This window comes from Hyla sarda, chromosome 10, assembly GCF_029499605.1.
Source record: "Hyla sarda isolate aHylSar1 chromosome 10, aHylSar1.hap1, whole genome shotgun sequence".
NCBI lineage: Eukaryota > Metazoa > Chordata > Amphibia > Anura > Hylidae > Hyla > Hyla sarda.
Window position 1 is genome coordinate 22,243,104 of NC_079198.1, and position 17,750 is coordinate 22,260,853.

The following is a 17,750-nucleotide window of genomic DNA, read 5'->3' on the forward strand; positions in this document are numbered from 1 at the left end:
GCGTTCCATTGAGCTTGCATAACTAGCTTGCCCCCTAACTGGTGAGCAGTTAAGGGGTTAAGAAATAATACAGGCAAGGTTTTTAGCCCCCTCCCCCGCCTGTAAAACTTGTCGGTAACTATAGTGGTATGTCCCATGGGTGGGGGGGAAGGAGTGCACCAATCAGGGGTTTAATAGTTTCCCGGGCTTTCAGGGGCCCTCCCCTGGGTACTTATAGCTGTGGTGCCTCCCTTCCCCCCTCAATCTGCCCAGGACCCGGAGTTTTGCCCTCCCTCCCTTTTTTGTATCTCTGTTTATTGTAAGTCACAGCTTGGCGGTAAGAAGACGGTGAAAGCGGGGTCAACCCGGGGTAGACCTCCACACAGGACGGTGTGGCAGCACCTCTCGGGTTGGCAAGTAGCCAATCGGTGTCTTTGTTACAGTTACATTGTTATTTATATAAGTAATTTTATAAATAAAGCTGTGGCCGATCCCCACCCACGGAAAAGTTAAATTGTTGTTGTGTCCGTTATTATTTAATTATTTATTGTAGTAAGGGGGAGGGGTAGTTATAGCCTGCTAGGAGCTAATTGGGTCTCAACAGTCTCACATCCCTCCATTGTTTACTCAGTTCCATTCATTTGGTAGTAACTGGTTACAGGTGCTTAAAATCTAGCAATAAATGATACTTCTCTTCTAACAATGGAACAAGTTATATTGCAGCCGATCATTCTAGTAACATAAACAGAACAATAATGGACTGTTCAGACTGTATCAGTAACAAATGTCCACCTTGTGCATAGACGCCATAGCTCCTCCATTTTATTTATAGATAGACAGATATTGGAAGGGCAAGCTGTGCATAACTAGCTTGCCCCCTGACTGGAGAGCCGGTAGGGGTTAACAGGGAAAGAGAGTCGGTCACCCTCCCCTAGAGTCTGCCTGGTTACAATAGGTCCCAAAGGTGGGGGGAAGGAGTGCGCCTATCAGATAGCCCTCTCTTCCCGGGCTTTTATGGCTCCTCCCTGGGGGTTTATAAGCCCTGCGCTCCCTTCCCCCCTCCAATCTGCCCAGGACCCGGAGTTTTGCCCTCCCTCCCTTTTTGTTATGTGTTTGTAAGTCACAGCTTGGCGGAAGGAAGATAGAAGAAGCGGGGTCAACCCGGGGTAGACCTCCGTACAGGACGGCGCGGCAGTACCTCGCGGGTTGGCAAGAAGCCAAAGAGTGCCTTGTTCGTGTTTTATAATTGTTATGCCGAGCGCTCAGGGTCCCTGCTCCTCCCCGGAGCGCTCGCGGCGTTCTCCTCTCTGCAGCTCCCCGGTCAGACCCGCTGACCAGGAGCCCTGCACTGACACTGCCGGCGGGGATGCGATTCGCATAGCGGGATCGCATCCCAATCTACTTACCTGTCCCGGTACCCGGCTGTCACGTCCTGGTGCGCGCGGCTCCGCTCTCTAGTGCGCGCGCGCGCCAGCTCTCTAAGATTTAAAGGGCCAGTGCACCGCTAATTGGTGCCTGGCCCAATCAGTGTAATTTGCTCACCTGCTCCAGGCCTATATTACCTCACTTCCCCTTCCCTGCATTGCCGGATCTTGTTGCCTTGTGCCTAGTGAAAGCGTTTCTGTGATTGCCTTACCAGTGTTACCAGACCTTCTGCCGTTACCCTTGACTACGAACCTTGCTGCCTGCCCTGACCTTCTGCTATGTCTGACCTCGCCTCTGTCTAGTCCTTCTGTCCCACGCCACTCTCAGCAGTCAGCGAGGTTGAGCCGTTACCGGTGGATACGACCTGGTTGCTACCGCCGCAGCAAGACCATCCCGGGCTCTGGTGAATACCAGTAGCAATTTAGAACCGGTCCACCGGTACGGTCCACGCCAATCCCTCGCTGACACAGAGGATCCACCTCCAGCCTGCCGAATCATAACAATAATTTTGGTTATTTATATATTTATAATAAATAAGCTGTGGCCGATTCCCACCCATTTAAAAAGTTAAAGGTGTCGGTGGGAGTTATTTGTATATAGAAAGGAGAAGACTGTAGCACTCCAATAAGATGAAAAGTGAATGTGGCTTTATTCCAATTCAAACATCAAGGCAACGTTTCAGCTGCACGCAGGCAGCCTTTGTCAAGCCTTTGACAAAGGCTGCCTGCGTGCAGCTGAAACGTTGCCTTGATGTTTGAATTGGAATAAAGCCACATTCACTTTTCATCTTATTGGAGTGCTACAGTCTTCTCCTTTCTACATTGTGAAGTGTCTCCCGTGACCTGGGATTCCGACCGTGTGCACCCATCCTCGACCTATAATCTACAGAGTGCTGCTCCTTATCCTTTGTTTTAGTTATTTGTATATAGTTATTTAAATAAAGGCGAGGGTGGTTATAGAGGGTTGAAGAGTTAATAAGTCTCAACAGTTATATATATATATATATATATATATATATAATTTACACCATAACTACATTCATCAGACAGATACGGTCTGTATACAGCTGCACAGCTGGCAGGACCCCGCACTTCTGATATGTTCAATGACACCGAATGTGCAGGATTTTATATTGCATTGTTCTTTCGTCAAGGAAATATTATACGATATAATATAGACATAATATTATAACTTGGTTTTCCTTACCTGAAGATCTCGGTGCTGCTTACAATGGCTTCAGCTTCCGTAACTAGTTTCAGTTTCAATTACTGAAAACAACCTTCCTCCATGAGGTCCTCCCCCGATGACGACATCCAATGAATGAAGCGTCAGCCTCTGGTCGTACTGTGGAATTTCCAGCAGCTGAGTTCTGTGCACAATGCTGCAGAGAATATACACGTTTTTGCAGTATATCTGTTTTCCTGGCAAGAGGAATTGAAAATGCAATTGTAAAACTGATAAATTTCAGATTACACTCAATGTATATCCCATATTTATATGTATAATGGGCTATGGACTTCAATAGCCAAAAAAAAGCCTGGTACGGTATATGTCAATTGGGGGCTGTCATGTACAGTGGTCCCTCAACATACGATGGTAATCCATTCCAAACGGACCATCGTTTGTTGAAACCATCGCATGTTGAGGGATCCGTGCAATGTAAAGTATAGGACAGTGGTCTACAACCTGCGGACCTCCAGATGTTGCAAAACTACAACACCCAGCATGCCCGGACAGCCAACGGCTGTCCGGGCATGCTGGGTGTTGTAGTTTTGCAACAACTGGAGGTCCGCAGGTTGTAGATTACTATTAGAGAAAGTTGCACTCAACTGTCCCCGCCGCTCCGGACCGTCACCGCTCGTCACCGCTGCCCGGTATGTTGCCGTCCATCACTGTCGCCGCCTCCCCGAGGTGTCCCCGACGCTCCGGCAAGGCCTCTTCTTCCCCGGCATCCGCGCTCTCCGTCGCCGCCATCACGTCGCTACGCACGCCGCTCCTATTGGATGACGGGAAGGCGTGTGCAGAGACGGAGAGCGCCGACGATGCAGAGGATCCCGAAGAGGACGCACCGGAGCCCCGAGGACAGGTAAGTGACCATCACCGGAGCTCACGGGGCACCGTAAATGGCTATCCGGCGGCAGCTGAAGCAGTCTGGGCTGCCGGATAGCCGTTTATGCGATGGCCCCGACATAAAAAAGCATCGTATGTTGATGCTGCCTTCAACATGCGATGGCCTCTGAGAGGCTATCGAATGTTGAAATTATGGTATGTCGGGGCCATCGTAGGTCAGGGGGTCACTGTACATACTTCCCTATGCCCCCTGAAATATGTCTGTGCCCTGGTGTGGCCAAGACATAGTTATTTCTTCTTTTTCCTTACAGGGACCTACCTGTCTTCTGGGAGAAAGCACCTACCTACTTTGGGTGACCCGCCTACTGCAAAACCATAAGGAATCATAAAGATTATAAAGTATACGTGTCTATAGCTCAGTCCTTATCAGCATTTACTCTAAGATCTAAAATGATAATTCCAATATCAACATGCTCGAAAAATCACCGGCACATATTTATTTTATGGACACAGGGAAAATGTTCCCTGGTTTTTACACACTGTCCAGGAATGTCTGGATTACTCAACCCTGCTGGGGGTATGTAGGCATTTTATGTGTGGATTACATACCAACTGCTACCTACTTAGCAGACCTACTTACTGGAGGGTTGTATTTACCTACTTGAGGGGACCTACCTGCCTTATGGGGGATGTACATACCTAATGTGGGACCTTTCTCCCTAGTGGGGGAACCCACCTACTGGTCGATGTACCTACCTAAAAGGATTACCTACCTTATGGGGGGACAAATCTACCTAATAAAGTACATTTCTACCTAAGGTAAGGACATGCCTACTGGAGGGATATGCCTACCTAATAGGTGAACCTACCTACCCAATACAGGACCTGCTGTATCTATCTACTACTGGAACCCATCTGGCTTAGGCAGGATCACACAGTGTTTTTTTAGATGTATTTTGTTTGTTTTTTAACATTAATATGCTCTATGTAAGTCAATGGTAAAGTGGTCATCTGTGCAAACAATATGTAAAAAATGGGGATATATTTTTGCAGCTGCGTAGTTAAGTGACATGTTACAAATGAAATATGCCTGAAAAAAACACTGTGTAAACATAGCCTTATAGGAAAATCTACTTACCTTTTGCCGGATATATATCTACCTAATATGTGAACCTACTGACCTAACGGGGGAACCTTTCTACCTACTTGGGGACCGGGAAACTACCAACTTAATAGGGGAATCAATTAACCTATCTACTGTGGGGCTTAGATATCTACTGGGAAGGCCTACCTACCAGGGAGACCAACCTTTTTACTTACCTACCCAATCTTACTGTGTGAAGCACAAAAGTGGGGGTTTTAATACAGTGTGAGGCAATATTACTATTGGAAGTACTATAGATTCCCCATCTAGTACTTCCAATAGTAATATTGGCTCACACTGTACAGACAAGGATGGGGCTAGAGATGAGCGAACTTGCAGTAAATTCGATTCGTCACAAACTTCTCGGCTTGGAAGCTGATTACTTTTCCTGCATAAATTAGTTCAGCTTTCAGGTGCTCCCGTGGGCTGGAAAAGGTGGATACAGTCCTAGGAGACTCTTTCCTAGGAATGTATCCACCTTTTCCAGCCCACCGGAGCACCGGAAGGCTGAACTAATTTACGCAGGATAAGTCATCAACTGCCGAGCCGAGAAGTTTGTGACGAATCAAATTTACTGTAAGTTCGCTCATCTCTAGATGGGGCTGGAAATCTGAGAAGCCTCAAATGTTTGTGCGGTAAATTCTACAGAAGGATAATGAGTGTGGAGCATTAGTATAGAGTGGGGGGCACTAGGAGGTATAATTCCTGAACGGGGTGCTAAGAGGCATTTTTGCTGAATATGGAGGGGCACTAAGGGGCCCCTATACTGAGTGGAGACACCAATAAGCATTACTTCCGAGTGGAGGGAACTTTTCGTATATGTGTATGGTCACTAATACTGTGGTCGGAATTAAAGGGTAACCAATATTAAATGAGAGCTCATAGGGGGCAGTAAAGAGCGAATATTACTAAGATGGACTGTCACTCTTCATGGGAAAACCCCTTTCAACTTTTGCAGATTTTTCACAATGATCAGTTGAAGCAGAAAATTATGAACAGGACAGAATAACATGTTATATAGTTTGTTATATCCATTCATTATTACTGTAGATACCTTTTGTGTGTTTTATAGAAAGAAAGGTTATGGCAGCATAAAAAACTACAGTACAAGCACGTGCAAGACAGGGGGCGAACTTGTTGAACCATGGACTATTCCATCATAAGACACATGAGCGGTATGATGCCATATCATCTGTCTATACCTTACCTTACACATTAGATTCATGTTGAAGGAGTGATCAGGAACTATGGATGTGTACTGTGGGGAATATGCAACTCAGCAATAGGTAACTGACAAAAAGTGTATTATCTATCTACAGGATAAGTGCTAACTGTATACTTCTTAGCAGCCCCACCATTGGGCACCCACATTGACCACTAGAATGGGGGTCCCAAGTTAATATTTTTTCTTCAGTGCAATGACTACACAGAAGATTAGTAGGAAAAAATATTAAATATAAATAAAATATAAAATTTATTTCTAGGGGCTTGTTTTTTGTTGTTGTTTTTTAGGACCAAAAGTACTTTTTAAGTGTCTCCCTTCTTTTTACCATATAATGTAAAACAAAACAATAAGAAAGTTATATGTGGGGTAAAATTGAAATGCTATTCTGCAACCCATGGGGGGGTGCTAACTTTGTGTCTTTGGTGGTAGAGTACAGGCAATCTCCAATAATCATTGTGTGTGTTTGCAGCATAACACAAGAGAGGAAAGGGTTACAGAGCAGGGCTGCCAGGCTCCTGAGAGCAGTGAGTCATGAGTGAATGAGTAGGAGGAGTCATCACTGTGCAAGCAAGAGAAGGACACGCCCCTCCCTTTGACAAGATGGAAATGACAGTGAGCAGCTGTAATATGCAATTTTTTTTGTGTGAAATATCGGTGATAGAGACATAAAAATTATATGCACATGATCAGGATGAGGTACTGAGTAACATATAACATTTTTTTTTTTTACACTTTAAAACATCCTTTCCCCTTTTTTCCTTCCATATTAGCTCCTTTCTTTAGGTAACTAGTAATAGTTTGATCACCTCTATAGTACACTGCAAAACTCTGGCAGAGCGTGAAAGGAACAGAATCATTGCGGGCCAGAAGGTCGGCACAAAGCCCCGGCTGTCATGACAACCATAAGGCACCTCACAATGGTGTTTTGAGGGGAAGAGGCAATCATAGAGTGGAAAAGAAAGGCACAAGGCTTCTAACCACCCAGCTATACATATAGGGTCAGATTTATCAAAACCTGTGTAGAGAAAGAGTGGTGCCATGGCCCATAGCAACCAATCACATTGCTTCTTTCATTATTTATGAGCGTGTGTAGTCATGTGATTTAGGATCATGTTCTCAGATTCCAGTAATCAGTGGGTTTCCCAGTGGTGGCGCCCCCAGCCATCATTCACCTACCACCCATAGGTGCTTTACGCTGATTGAGGAAAAATTCAATGTATAACAAATCAGGAATATACAGAAGAGGATGGTTGTATGGTTGTGAAGATAAAAAGGTTAACGAACAACTAAAATGTGCAGATATTTCGATATATATGTGTTTTCATTTTTCCTAGCAAGATAGGAAAGTTCTTGGTAGGTTGCTCATTTCCGCGGGTCACCATGGTAACGTATCCATTACAGTTTCTAAAGCTGGGTTGTCCTACTTTTTGCTAGCTTGATGTCTACAATTTTGAGAGGAGATGAGTAGCTTTCTAGAATAAAGTTTACTTGAACCCCTTCCCAACATTTACAATATATATATATTATATATATATATATATATATATATATATATATATATCTCCTGAAAGTTGCATATTAAGGACACAGGAGCTGGTCTGGCACAATACACAGTGGATGACAGCTGACAATGCTGCGACAGTCAAGAATGAAGATATCACTGATGTCCATCTTTTGTTCATAACCCAGGCTAGTCCCCCCTTATAAATAAAAACCTCCCCCCCCCACACACATACATATATATATGTATATATATATATATATATATATATATATATATATATATGTGGTGTCCCGGTACAGGACATGGTCCTGTCCCTGTCTAAAGTCCCCTCAGCCAGAGTCCCTTCATTCCCATAGGGCTCTCCTGCAGGACTTGCCCCTGGTCGCCTCATATAAATTGTATATTGTTTAATACATGAAGATAATATTAATGTATAGGAGACATATATGTATAGGACCTTTCCCGGGTCATGTCATCTACAGTTGTAATGTACTATTGTTCAAGGACCTTCCAGGGTAATGTGATGTACCCAGAGTTCACTGGGTTCAGGACTTACAGGTTTGCTGACCAATGAGCTTAGTCCAGCCCCTTATTATATAAAGGGCTGTAGCCACTAAATTCTCTCTCTTAGTTCCAGATTATCAAGCAAGCACAAACATCTCAGCAGAAATTTCAATTAATCTAGGCCAGAAATTTCAATTAACAACGCGTTTCGGGGTTAGCATACCCCTTCTTCAGATTGACTAATCTGTCAATCTGAAAAAGGGGTATGCTAACCCCGAAACGCGTTGTTGTTACCTACTAATAAAGTTTGAACCTTCATTCACTTCCATGACTTGGTTGTGACATCATTTGGACTTCCGAGCGCCTGGCAAAAGGTCATTTTTCTCTTGCTGTCCAGTTCACTCACAGGATTTCCTTTTGGATCCATCCTGAGACCTGCGGGCCCGCACGGCTTCCTACATCACTACCTCAGTCTGAGGTTACATGCGTATTTAATATACGCTCCAGGTGAGCGGCCACCCATTAGACCCCCCCACCTGTCCCCACTTTTTGTGGGGTGCTACTCGCTTCCTAGGGCAATGCACTAGGCGCCTCCTTGGGGCCTTTTCTTTTTCTTTATCTACATGTTATGTATGAAGACTGTTGCATAAAATCTTCAAGTAAAGTTCTTCAGTTTATTCATAAATTCTGCTGTGGACATTCCGTTATTTTCCATACCGTTTCTGGGACAGTTGGCGGTAGGACCATTAACACTAAGGAAACCTCACCCTGGCGTCACGACATCTAAAGGTTAATACCACCAGACCCTGCACTTACATCACCGCAACACCCCAAACACCACAACTCTCCTGGTTCACCACAATATATATATATATATATACATATACACAAACACACACAGACCCCCTATGGTTGAAAAAACTTACACATAGTCATAGGGGGAGATTATTTATCAAAATCTGTCCAGAGGAAATGTTGTCGAGTTTCCCATAGCAACCAATCATATTGCTTTCATTTTTCAGAGGTCTTTTCAAAAATAAAAGAAGAGATCTGAGTTGATATGTGCTACTCAGCAAATTTTCCTCTGGACAGGTTTTGATAAATCTCCCCCATAGTGTTTTTCCTATCTCGGCAGTCCAGTAAAAACCCCGAGGCTGCAGACTTTACACCCTGCATGACACAGGGATTTTTTAGTTTGTTCTTTAAATCACTGAATCACATTCTATCATTACATAGTATATAGCAGTGGTCTCCAACCTGCAGACCTCCAGATGTTGCAAAACTACAACTCCCAGCATGCCCGGACAGCCAACGGCTGTCCGGGCATGCTGGGAGTTGTAGTTTTGCAACATCTGGAGGTCTGAAGGTTGAAAACTGCTGGTATATAGCATGGTGGTGAAGTGGTTAGCATTGTTGTCTTGCAGTGCTGGAGTCCTAGGTTCAACACTTAAAGGGGTTATCCAGGAAAAAAAACTTTTTTATATATATATATATATATATATATATATATATCAACTGGCTCCAGAAAGTTAAATAGATATGTAAATTATTTCTATTAAAAAAACTTAATCCTTTCAGTACTTATGAGCTTCTGAAGTTAAGTTTGTTCCTTTCTGTCTAAGTGCTCTCTGATGACACCTGTCTCGGGAACCGCCAAGTTTAGAAGAGATTTGCTATGGGGATTCGATTCTAAACTGGGCGTTTCCCGAGACAGGTGTCATCAGAGAGGACTTAGACAGAAAAGAACAACCTTAACTTCAGAAGCTCATAAGTACTGTACTGAAAGGATTAAAGCGCAACTGTCATGACATTTTGGTGCAATAACCTGCACACAGCCTTTGTACTGTGTGCAGGTGGTGGTTATAGCGATGTTTTTACCTGAAATTTGGCGGCTTTCATGACTGAAAAAAAGGCTTTTATTCAAAGCCACTGGCGGTCGGATAGGCGTGGCGCGAGGTACGCGATGCCCCGCCGCCACCACGCCCACCCCCACGCCTACCCCGTATGTCCCCGCCGGGACCTCTGTGTGATTGACACACAGGTCCCAGCGCATGCATCCTTTAGCTAATCTAACCTGCGCGCAGCTGTGTCATCCAGCAACGCTCGCTCCCGCCGCCATCTTCCTCCTCAGTGCGCCTGCGCAGAGCAGCACGCAATCAGGTTAGTTCTCGACACTAGGTGCAGAGAGGAGGAAGGCGGCGGCGGGAGCGAGCGCTTGCTGCATGACACACAGCAGCGCGCAGGTTAGATTAGATGAAGGGCGCATGCGCTGGGACCTGTGTGTCAATCACACAGAGGTCCCAGCGCAGACATACGGGGTGGGGGTGGGCGTGGCGGCGGCGGGGCATCGCGTACCTCGCGCCACGCCTATCCGACCGTCAGTGGCTTTGAATAAAAGCCTTTTTTGCAGTCATGAAAGCCGCCAAATTTCAGGTAAAAACATTGCTATAACCTCCACCTGCACACAGTACAAAGGATGTGTGCAGGTTATTGCACCAAAATGTTATGACAGTTGCGCTTTAAGATTTTTTAATAGAAGTAATTTACAAATCTGTTTAACTTTCTGGAGCCAGTTGATATATATAAAAAAGTTTTTTCCTGGAATACCCCTTTAAAGCACTGATTTCCAAATAGTGTGTCTTTAGCTGTTGCAAAACTATAGCCCTTGACTGTCCGGACATTCTGGAGGTTGTAGTTTTGCAACAGCTGGAGACACACTGTTTAGGAAACACTCATTTAAAGTATCTGTATTATAACCCATGTGTTTTTAGTTAGATTTTTCATGACTGAGGAAAATGAATTTACATTTTTTGTTTGTTGAATAAACATTTACTTTATTACTATGCTTGTTTTATGACCAGTGAAAATAGTTATAGGGTTATCCAGGATTAGGAAAACAGAGCTGATTTCTTCCAAAAACAGTGCCACCCCTGTAGTTACTGCAGCTCAGTTCCATTGAAGTCAATGGAACCAAGTTTTAATACCCCCACATAACCTGAGGACAGGTGTAGTGCTGTTTTGTTGAAGAAATAAACTCTGTTTTTGTATTCCTGGAGTCTCCCTTTAACATGCAAGCATGGGTTTAACTGGGAGGCATACTCGGGCTGAACATAAACCAAATAAGTGTTCATGGGAATGATCGTTCTGGATAATTGGTCCATGCAAAATGGCTATGATAAGCCAACAAACTTGTTTGACGACTGATTGAATCTTTTGTATGGCCAAAAAAAAAAAACCATTGGTATCAGTCGCACATCACTCTGTGTACACAGGGGATGTGCGGCCAACAATTATGACTTTAAAGGGTTAAATGAATGATCCAGCGATCGTTCATGCAGCCCAGCCTTCAAGTGACTAAGCCGTGCAAAATTTCTGATCTGCTCATATGTAAAAGTACACTGTAAGGGGTACTACCGTGGAAAACTTTTTTTTTTTTTTTTTTTTTAAATCAACTGGTGCCAGAAAGTTAAACAGATTTGTAAATCACTTCTATTAAAAAAAAATCTTAATCCTTCCAGTACTTTTTAGGGGCTGTATACTAAAGAGAAATCCAAAAAAGAAATGCATTTCCTGTGATGTCATGACCACAGTGCTCTCTGCTGACCTCTGCTGTCCATTTTAGGAACTGTCCAGAGAAGCATATGTTTGCTATGGGGATTTTCTCCAGTTCCTAAAATGGACAGCAGAGAGCACTGTGGTCAGGATATCAAAGGAAATGCATTTATTTTTTGGATTTCTCTTTAATATACAGCCCCTAAAAAGTACTGGAAGGATTAAGATTTTTTAATAGAAGTGATTTACAAATCTGTTTAACTTTCTGGCACCAGTTGATTTAAAAAAAAAGTTTCCACGGTAGTACCCCTTTAAACAACATAATGTCAACTCCAAGTCAATGACACTTCTGTGAAATCCCACTGTCCACTCAGGAAGCAACACTGGGACAGACATTTGGAATTTATAGGCAATTAGCAAGACACCCCCAATAAAGGAGTGGTTCTGCAGGTGGTGATCACAAACCACTTTTCTGTTCCTATGCTTCTTGACTGATGTTTTGGTCACTTGAATGCTGGCGGTGCTTTCACTTTAGTGGTAGCATGAGACAGAGTCTGCAACCCACACAAGTGGCTCAGGTAGTGCAGCTCATCCAGGATGGCACATCAATGCGAGCTGTAGCAAAAAGGTTTGCTGTGTCTGTCAGTGTAGTGTCCAGAGCATGGAGGTGCTACCAGGAGATAGGCCAGTACATCAGGAGACGTGGAGGAGGCCATAGGAGGGCAACAACCCAGCAGCAGGACCGCTACCTCCGCCTTTGTGCAAGGAGGAGCAGGAGGAGCACTGCCAGAGCCCTGCAGAATGACCTCCAGTAGGCCACAAATGTGCATGTGTCCACTCAAACTGTCAGAAACAGACTCCATGAGGGTGGTATGAGGGCCCGACATCCACATGTGGGGGTTGAGCTGACAGCCCAACACCGTGCAGGACATTTGGCATTTGCCAGAGAACACCAAGATTGGCAAATTCGCCACTGGCGTCCTGTGCTCTTCACAGACGAAAGCAGGTTCACACTGAGCTCATGCGACAGAGTCTTGAGACGCCGTGGAGAATGTTCTGCTTCCTGCACCATCCTTCAGCATGACCGGTTTGGCGGTGGGTCAGTATGGGTGGCATTTCTTTGGGGGGTGCACAGCTCTCCATGTGCTTGCCAGAGGTTGCCTGACTGCCATTAGGTACCCAGATGAGATCCTCAGACCCCTTGTGAGTCCATATGCTGGTACGGTTGGCCCTGGGTCCCTCCTAAGGCAAGACAATTCTAGACCTCATGTGGCTGGAGTGTGTCAGCAGTTCCTGCAAGAGGAAGGCATCGATGCTATGGACTGGCCCGCCTGTTCCATCCACCAACTCCACGTTGCACCAACAGACTGTCCAGGAGTTGGCGGATGCTTTAGTCCAGGTCTGGGAGGACATCCCTAAGGAGACCATCTGCCACCTCATCAGGAGCATGCCCAGGAGTTATAGGGAGGTCATACGGGCACGTGGAGGCCACACACACTACTGAGCCTCATTTTGACTTGTTTTAAGGACATTACATCAAAGTTGGTTTGATTTGATTTTGAGTGTGACTCTATGTCCAGACCTCCATGCGTTGATAAATTTGATTTCCATTGATCATTTTTGTGTGATTTTGTTGTCAGTACATTCAGCTATGTAAAGATGAAAGTATTTCATACGGTTAGTTCATTCATTCAGATATAGGATGTATTATCTTAGTGTTCCCTTTATTTTTTCGAGCAGTGTACATTGAAAGGCATAGCAACTACTATGGGGTCCAACAAATTAGTAGGGCCCATTAGTTATGCCTACGGATGATAGGACAAAATTGATAATTTTTTGCACTCGTTTGCTCTAGCATTAACTTTTGCATTACTCTTGTACTACTATCATTATGACTATGATTTCATATTTAAAGGGGTACTCCGGTGAAAAACATATTTTTTTCTTTAAATCAACTGGTGCCAGAACATTAAACAGATTTGTAAATGACTTCGATTTAAAAATCTTAACCCTTCCAGTACTTATTAGCTGCTGTATAATACAGAGAAAGTTCTATTCTTTAGTCTGATCACAGTGCTCTCTGCTGACACCTCTGTCCATGTCAAGAACTGTCCAAAGCAGGAGAAAAACCCCATAGGAAATCAAAAAGAAAAGAACTTCCTCTGTAGTATACAGCAGCTGATAAGTACTGGAAGGATTAAGATTTTAAAATAAATGTAATTTACAAATCTGTTTAACTTTCTGGCACCAGTTGATTTAAAAAAAATTTTTTTTCACTGGAGTACCCCTTTAACCGTGTCGTCAATCATGCATTATCCACGTACTGTGACATCACTATGTGAATTGTCTCAATGGTGTCACATAACTGTGTGCATCATCTCTCTCCATTAGGGAATGACACATTACAAATGGGGGAGATCACAATAATGCTGACCTTTTCAAGTTGTGAACTTGCTATTTAGAGTGACCATGGTAGAGAGAGGCCCCTTTTTTTTGTCTTGCTATGGGGCCCCATGGTTACTTGTTATCTCCTTTTTTTTTTTGAAAAGACAAAAAGATTGCTTGTGTGATTTTGTCCCTCTGTGTCCTTACTATTGGCTTTAAAAAAAAAAAGCCCCATTAAGATGATTTTTTTTCAATAAAACTATGGGGCAAAAGTAAATAATCCCTTACAGATTTATCCGAAAAATATGCATAGGCAGTTTGCACACGACGATACCTAAGCCACAATCTGCTTAAACCGTTAATAGCTGCATAGTGAAATGAAATGTTTCGGAAAGTCAATGAAGGGTAAAACCATAAATATGAAGATATCTCACTCATAATAGATAATAGAGGGAAGTAGAGCTAGACAGGTACTGACTTAAAGGAGTAGTCCAGTGGTGACCCAGTGGTGAACAACTTATCCCCTATCCTAAGGATAGGGGATAAGTTTGAGATCGCGGGGGGTCCGACCGCTGGGGCCCCCTGCGATCTCCTGTACGGAGCCCCGACAGCCCGCGGGAAGGGGGTGTGTCGACCTCCGCACGAAGCGGCGGCCGACAAGCCCCCTCAATACAACTCTATGGCAGAGCCGAAGCGCTGCCTTCGGCAATCTCCGGATCTGCCATAGAGATGTATTGAGGGGGCGTGTCGGCCGCCGCTTCGTGCGGAGGTCGACACCCGCTATCTCGGCCGGAGAGCCTGGCCCCCGTACAGAGAGATCGCAGGGGGCCCCAGCGGTCGGACCCCCCGCGATCTCAAACTTATCCCCTATTCTTAGGATAGGGGATAAGTTTTTCACCACTGGACTACCCCTTTAACCAAACCATGGACTGTCCCTTGAAAACACATCTGTGAGATGTGTTTGGATATGTTTTGTATTTATCAATGTGTTGTCTGAGACCAGAAACAAAAGGGTCTGCTCTTTAAAAACAAAAATAAAATGCTTTGCTTTTCTAGGCTGTGTTTCGTATAGCAGCTTTACATTTAAACAAATAAGGAGCTGCAATACCATACACAACCTACGTACAAGAATGGCACTATTTTTTGAAAGGTTGAGTTTTCTTAGAAAAGTACCTGGCCACATAATAAATGTCCTACTTATGTAGCAACAAAACACAGCGCCTTGGGAATGACCATTACAGGACAGAAACAGCACTTTTACGGGGCTTAGGTGTAGTAGTGCCCACAAAGTAGCTGTTAAAGGGGTACTCCTGTGGAAACTTTTTTTTTTTAAATCAACTTGTGCCAGAAAGTTAAACAGATTTGTAAATTAGAGATAAATGGAAATATGTGAGGCGCACAACCTTGTATCCGAGGTTAAATTGTGGTTGACAAGTCGGTCCCCACCGACTGAGCAAAACAAATTTAGAAACAAAATTTCAACCACCCCTCAAGGATACCACCCTACTGGGTGCACAGTGAAAAAATGGTTTGAAGACAGTTTGTTTGAACAATGCAAAAAATATTTATTAAAATGATTCAATTAAACATTTGAACAGAGCAATATGGAATATATTGGATTACCATAGGGCCCTAATGGTATATATTCATAGTAATATATGAGGCACTGGGGTTGTAAATAATGGCCGACTGTCCGGATTGTACTGTTAAACCGGCAATTTGTATATCTGGTTGTAAAGTCCTTGTAAAGTCCGCTGGTCCCGTACTGCGACGGGCCAAAAATGATGGGAGTAGCAGCTCTACTTCACAAGCAGAGCGTTGATTTCGGCTTGGTTTGGGAGCGGTGATAGAGCAGATGGCTCCCATGCAGGAGGTCCGTAGCTTCGGCGTGCGGCTGTTGTAATATCGGACCCTCGCTGGCTTACTCCGGTGGAAATGCTCGCGGTGGTGGCAGCATGTCAGGCATGTAAGGTAGAATCAGAAGCAGGTGAATGCGTCAGATGGATAGAAATCCCGGCTGGAGCAGCGGGTCTATAAGCGGCTGGTTTAGGTTAAGTCGGCTTCTGAATGGGCAGTGCGTCTTTGTAGTGCTCTGTTCAGACAAAGTCTTAAGCCTAGACGCGTTTCAGGGTACTGCAACTAGACCCCTTCCTCAGTAGGCAAATTTTGTATGAGAAATGGTACAAACTGTGGCTTTATAAATGGTGGATACACAGGTGTTTTAAATTGGAAACAATTGTATGGACCGGACTTATGGAACGGGAACCGCCCAGTTTAGAAGAGGTTTGCTATGGGGATTTGCTTCTAAACTGGGCGGTTCCCGAGACACGTGTCATCAGAGAGCACTTAGACAGAAAAAAACAACCTTAACTTCAGAAGCTCATAAGTACTGAAAGGATTAAGATTTTTTTTATAGGAGTAATTTACAAATCTGTTTAACTTTCTAGAGCCAGTTGATATATAAAAAAAGTTTTTTCCTGGATAACCCTTTTAAAGGGGTACTCCGCCCCTAGACATCTTATTCTTTATCCAAAGGATAGGGGATAAGATGTCTGATCGCAGGACTCCTGCCGCTGGGGACCCCCGCAATCTCCCTGGTGCAGCTGGTGTTTGTTTAGAGCGTCGACTGCAGCTACGGAGGCTCGTGACGTCACGCCCACAGCCCGCTCGTGAAGTCACGCCCACGCCATCTCACTGCAAGTCTATGGGAGGGGGCGTGATGTCTGTCACGCCCCCTCATAGACTTGCATTGAGGGGGCGTGGCTGTGACATCATGAGCGGGGCTTTAACGTGACATTTCGAGCCTCCGCCCGGCTTCACCAGTCATCCGGCACAGAGCGAAGTTCGCTCCATGCTCTGGATATCTGGGGTGCCGCAGCCAAGATCACGGGGGTCTCCAGCGATCAGCCATCTTATCCCCTATCTTTTGGATAGGGGATAAGATGTCTAGGGGTGGAGTACCCATTTATGTCTGAACTGGGAAGAAGAATATACAAAGCAGTTCTCTGCTGCCACCTCTTGGAGGTAGCTTTCCATTCAAACCAATGTTTGGCTTCTTTAAGAATCCACAGATCATGACTGGAGATTTAAAGGGGTACACCGGTTTAGAAAAACACTGGGACTGCTGGGACCCCACGCGATCTCCTGAACAGGGCCTGGCTCTTGCCGCTCAACTCACCCATCCCCTGGTTCTCCCCTGAGTGATCTGGCTCCCACCTTCGGGGACGTGCTTGTGCTGAACAGCAGTGATGGCCCCCTTCTGTTCAGCTTGAATGCAGGTCCAACAATGCATGTCCGAGCGTTCAGGGGAGAACTAGCGGATGGGTGAGCTGTGAAAGCCGGGCCCCATTCAGGAGATTTCAGGAGGTCCAGCCTATAAGTCTCAACACACCTTTATGAGTCTCCTTAAGTAGAAACATTTCTCCCTTCAGTCCAAATTTGGCAAAAGACTAGAGAGCATCTTTTCATGGGCCAAGGCATGGACACCTGCAAAAGCTTTAATTCAAAGCAAGAGGTCATCTAGAAGAAAAGCCGTTTTGAAGATGTTTGTTACTGCTGGGGTTTATGGTTATGGCTTCACAGGTACTTTTGGCCACATCATGGAGCGCCATGTTGTGCAGCCCAAATCATACTGCAACTCAGCTAAAGTAAGTGGTTGGGGACACCTAAAATCCCTTCCCACATGTTGACATCTGGATCAGCAAACAACAAAGTGATACAATTGAATGTTATCCACCGATCCCATCTAAATTGATTGTACTGGTTGCCCACTTCTGAATACCTATGATGCAAAACTCCAGTCTAGTACAATTGTACTGGTCAGAGAGTACAACTATTCTCTATACTTTACTCACCCCTGGTGATACCTTATTACGTGACCTTAGCTTTCAGCACCACTAACCACGACAGATGTTAAAGGGGTACTCCGGTGAAAACATTTTTTCTTTTAAATCAACTGGTGG

General features: G+C 44.6%; 1 protein-coding gene across 1 annotated transcript in view; it reads left to right on the forward strand.

Annotated features, from left to right (window-relative positions):
• The window catches only part of SCT (secretin), an 88,543-nt gene that overhangs the window by 41,476 nt on the left and 29,317 nt on the right, over positions 1 to 17,750 (forward strand). The gene's annotated exons all lie outside the window — the stretch shown is intronic.